Below are 5,237 nucleotides of genomic sequence, written 5' to 3'. Positions count from 1 at the left end.
TCTATGTATAGTATCTTGTCATTTGCAAACAGTGACAGTTTTACTTCTTCTTTTCCAGTCTGAATTCCTTTTATTTCTTTTTCTTCTCTGATTGCTGTTGTTAGGACTTCCAAAGCTATGCTGAATAACATTGGCAAGAGTGGACATCCTTGTCTTGTTCCCAATCTTAGAGGTAATGCTTTCAACTTTTCACCATTGAGTATGATGTTAGCTGTGGGTTTGTCATATATGGCCTTTATTATGTTGAGGTTGGTTCTCTCTATGCCCACTTTCTGGAGAGTTTTTTATCATAAGAGGATGTTGAATTTTATCAAGAGCTTTTTCTGCCTCTATTGAGATGATCATATGGTTTTTATTCTTCAGTTTGTTAATGTAGAATATCACACTGATTCATTTGTGGATATTGAAAAATCCTTGCATCCCTAGGATAAATCCCACTTGATTATGGTGTATGATCCTTATATTGTATTGTTGAATTCGGTTTCCTAGTATTTTGTGGAGGATTTTTACATCTATATTAATCAGTGATATCGGCCTGTCATTTCCTTTTTTTTGTGGTATCTTTGTCTGATTTTGGTATCAGGGTGATGGGGACCTCAGAGAATGAGTTTAAAAGTGTTCCTTCCTGTGCAATTTTTAAAAATAATTTCAGAAGGATAGGTGTTAATTCTTCTCCAAATGTTTGATAGAATTCACCTGTGAAGCCAGCTGGTCCTGGACTTTTGTTTATTGGGAGTTTTAAAATCACAGATTCGGGGCTTCCCTGGTGGCGCAGTGGTTGAGAGTCTGCCTGCCGATTCAGGGGACGCAGGTTCGTGCCCCCGTCCAGGAAGATCCCACATGCTGCAGAGCGGCTGGGCCCGTGAGCCATGGCCGCTGAGCCTGCGCATCCTGAGCGTGTGCTCCGCAACGGGAGAGGCCACAACAGTGAGAGGTCCGCGTACCGAAAAAATAAAAATAAAAAAAAAAATAAAATCACAGATTCAATTTCAATACTTATAATTTGCCTATTCATATTTTCTATTTCTTCCTAGTTCTGTCTTGGGAGAGTGTACTTTTCTAAGAATTGGTCCATTTCTTCTAGGTTTTCCATTTTATTGGCATGTAGTTGCCTGTAGTACTCTGTTATGGTCTTTTGTATTTCTGTGGTGTCTGTTGTAAGTTCTCATTTTTCATTTCTAATTTTACTGATTTGAGCTGTCTTTCTTTTTTTTCTTAATGTGTCTAGCTAAAGGTTTTTCAATTTTGTTTATCTTTTCAAAGAACCAGCTTTTAGTTTCACTGATCTTTTCTATTGTTTTCTTAGTCTTTCATTTATTTCTGCTATGATTTTTATGATTTCTTTCCTTCTACTAACACTGGGTTTTGTTTTTATTTCTCTATTTGCTTTAGGTGTAAGTTTAGGATAGTTATTTGAGATTTTTCTTTTTTCCTGAGGTAAACTTGTATCACTATAAAGTTCCCTCTTAGAACTGCTTTTGCTGTGTCCCATAGGTGGTGGATTGTCATGTTTTTGTTTTCATTTGTCTCTAGGTATTTTTAAATTTCCTCTTTGATTTCCAAGTGATCCATTTGTTGTTTAGTAGCATATTGTTTAGGCTACATGTGTTTGTGTTTTTCACAATTTTTTTCTTGTAGTTGACTCCTAACCTCATAGCCTTGTGGTTGGAGAAGTTGCTTAATATGATTTCAATTTTCTTAAATTTACCAAGACTTCCTTTGTGGCCCAGCATGTGACCAATTCTGAAGAATGTTCTATTTGCACTTGAAAAGAATGTGTATTCTGCTGCTTTTGGATGGAATGCTCTATAAATATCAAGTCTATCTGGTCTAATGTGTCACTTAAGGCCTGTTTCCTTCTTGATTTTTTTATGTCTAGATGAACTTCCATTGATGTAAGTGGGGTGTTAAAGTCTCCCACTATTATTGTGTTACTGTCAATGTCTCCTTTTATGACTGTCTGTGTTTGCCTTATATATTGAGGTGCTCCTATGTTGGGTGCATATATATTTACAATTGTTATATCCACTTCTTGTACTGATCCCTTGATCATTTTGTCATGTCTTCCTTTGTGTTTAGTTTTAACAGTCTTCATTTTAAAGTCTATTTTGTCTGATATAAGTATTGCTACTCCACCTTACTTTTGATTTCCAATTGCATGGAATACCTTTTTCCATCCCCTTACTTTCAGTCTGTTTGTGTCTCTAGATCTGAAGTGGGTCTCTTGTAGACAACATATATACGGGTCTTGTTTTGTATCCATTCAGCCTGTCTATCTCTTTTATTTGGAGCATTTCATCTGTTTACATTTAAGGTAATTATCCATATATATATTCTTATTGCTGTTTTGTTAATTGTTTCAGATTTGTTTTTGTATGTCTTTTTTTCTTCCTTTCCTCTTTCGTTCTCTTCTCTTGTGATTAGTTTGGATTCACTTTTCTTTTTTGCATGTATATTATAGATTTTTAGTTTGCAGTTACCATGAGGTTTTGATATAGCAGTCTGTATGTATACAAGATTGTTTTACATTGCTGATCTCTTCATTTGAAATGCATTTCCAATATCCTGCATTTGTACTCTCCTCCTCTCATGTTTACTGGTTTTGATATCATATTTGTGTGTGGATGATTGCCTGCCTTTACTGTATGTTTGCCTTTATTGGTGAGCTTTCCCATTTTGTAATTTTCTTGTTTTGAGCTGTGGCCTTTTGTATTTCACTTAGAGAAGTTCCTTTAGCATTTGTTGTAAAACTGGTCTGGTGGTGCCGAATTCTCTTAGCTTTTGTTTAACTGTAAAGCTTTTGATTTCTCTGTCAAATCTGAATGAGAGCCATGCTGGGTAGAGTATTCTTGGTTGTAGTTTCTTCCCTTTCATTACTTTAACTAAGTTGTGCAATTTCCTTCTGGCCTGCAGAGTTCCTGCTGAAAAATCAGCTGATAGTCTTATGAGTATTCTGTTGGGTGTTATTTGTTGCTTTTCCCTTGTTGCTTTTAATAGTTTCTCTTTGTCTTTAATTTTTGTCAGTTTAATTGCTATGTGTCTTGACGTGTTGCTCCTTGGGTTAATCCTGTATGGGACTCTGTGCTTTCTGGACTTGGGTGACTGTTTCTTTTCCCATGTTAGGGAAGTTTTCAGCTATTATCTCTTCAAATATTTTCTCAGGCCCTTCTCTCTCTCTTCTCCTTCTGTGACCCCTATAATTCGAATGTTGTTGTGTTTGACATTGTACCAGAGGTCTCTTAAACTATCCTCATTTCTTTTCAACTTTTTTCTTTATTCTGTTCTGTGGCAGTCTTTCCACCACTCCATCTTCCAGCTCATTGATTTGGTCTTCTGCCTCATTTATTCTGCTATTGATTCCTTCTAGTGTATTCTAAATTTCAGTTATTGTATTCTTCAACTCTGGTTATTCTTTGTATTTTCTAACTCTTTGCTAAAAACTTCTTGTAACTTCTCACTCTTTGCATTCATTCTTTTCATGAGTTCTTGGATCATCTTTGATCATTATTCTGAACTCTTTCTCAGGTAGATTGCCTATCTGCACTTCACTTAGTTGTTCTTCTGGTGTTTTATCTTGTTCCTTCATCTGGAACATATCCTTTTGGCATCTCATTTTGTTTAAAATTGTATTGCATTTTGTGTATGTAGTAGCTTAGTTACATTTCTCAACTTGGAGAAGTGGACCTCTCCAGCGGATGTCCTATATGTCCCAGGAATACACTCCTTTCCCGTCAACCTAGGGCCAGGGACCAGCTGGCCCCAGGGTCATCTCTGACCTGTGTTTGCAAACTCAGTGCTATAGGCTGAAGGATTGTAGTTTTCTTGCTTCTGGTGTTTGCCACCTGGTGGGTGAGGCTGGTCTAGAGGCTTGTACAAACTTCCTGGTGGAAGGGGCTGGTACCTACCCACTGGTGGGTGAAGCTGGGTCTTGGCCCTCTAGTGGACAGGGCTGTGTCAAGTGGCGTGTTTAGAAGTGGCTGTGGGCTCAGGAAGTCTTTAAGCAGCCTGTTTGCTGATGGGTGGGGCCTTGTGCTGACCCTGTGGTTTGTTTAGCCTGGGGCATTCCTGCACTGCTTTCTTTCAGGTTTCAAGGTGCATTTAGTCAGAGACCAGAGCCAGTATGCTTAGTTTATCATCCCCAGCATCAGAGCCTTCCTCCTTCCTCATTTCTTAAGGAAAACTCTGTAATATGAACTAGTAATACCTGTTTAATTTTTGTGTATATGGTGTATATATGAGTGTCTTTTAAAAAATTGTTTTCTGTAGTTAAGTAAGTTCTATAATTAAATTTTAAAAAAAGGAAAATAAAAACTTGGACAAGATGGAGATGAACAAAACTCATAAAGTTTAGTAACCAGAGAAAGAGGGATGTTGAAGAGAGAATAGAGATATTCATAGAAGCCAAGTCTTTGAGTAGATGTGGGGAAATGAGATTCCTTAAAAAATGAAATGTTTGCCTTTGGTCAGGAGAAGGTCATGCTGTGCACATGAAAAAATGCAGAGTTTGTGGGTAAAGATATGAGTAAAAATGAGGTCTCCTCTGTTATTTTTCCCCTTATTTGGATAACTAACTGGGTGCCCATCAGGTAGTACACCTGTAGGAGAATCAGTGTTGTAAGTCTGAGGAGAGAGGACTGGGTACATAAACTGGAAGACTGGTCCTGCTCTAAAGTTAGGGTTAAATCATCCTGCAAATATAGTAGAATTGCCAGGGAATTCCAAGGATTCAGTTTGTAGTTACAGTCTCACATTTACTGGGAAAAGTGAGCAACCACATTCAGTGACTTGAGTCCAAAGTGCAAAATGGAGAGAAGTTACTTCAAACCACATACCTAAGTTCACTGAGTTGTGTAGGTGACACGTGGCAGTTTCAAGGAGCACAGATGGGATGGGATTGACATCTTTCTCAGCAACCTCTTCCCCTGCCTGCACAACTCCATGCACTTCCCAGTCTCACAAAGAAGGGTGCTGTGTAGGGAAAGTCCAGTCTATTCAGAATTTTTTTCAGGGAGGGTGGATATTCAGGGAGCCTGTGGGTGATCCCTGGCCTTAGAGTAGATGTCCCCAGAGGGGCACCTTGGCAGGATAAGGAATGGGAGCTTGATTCAAGGAGGGGTCTGATGAGTGCCTAAGGAAGAGGGGTCAGGGTTAGGAGGGGCTGTTGAGCCTCCACAAGCTGAAATGAGTAGTTGTTGGAAGAAGTGGTTCAATTGGCCAGCTTGGCCAGGACTTGCCAT

Source organism: Physeter macrocephalus, chromosome 16 (assembly GCF_002837175.3).
Source record: "Physeter macrocephalus isolate SW-GA chromosome 16, ASM283717v5, whole genome shotgun sequence".
Taxonomy (NCBI): domain Eukaryota; kingdom Metazoa; phylum Chordata; class Mammalia; order Artiodactyla; family Physeteridae; genus Physeter; species Physeter macrocephalus.
This window is presented reverse-complemented; position numbering follows the sequence as displayed.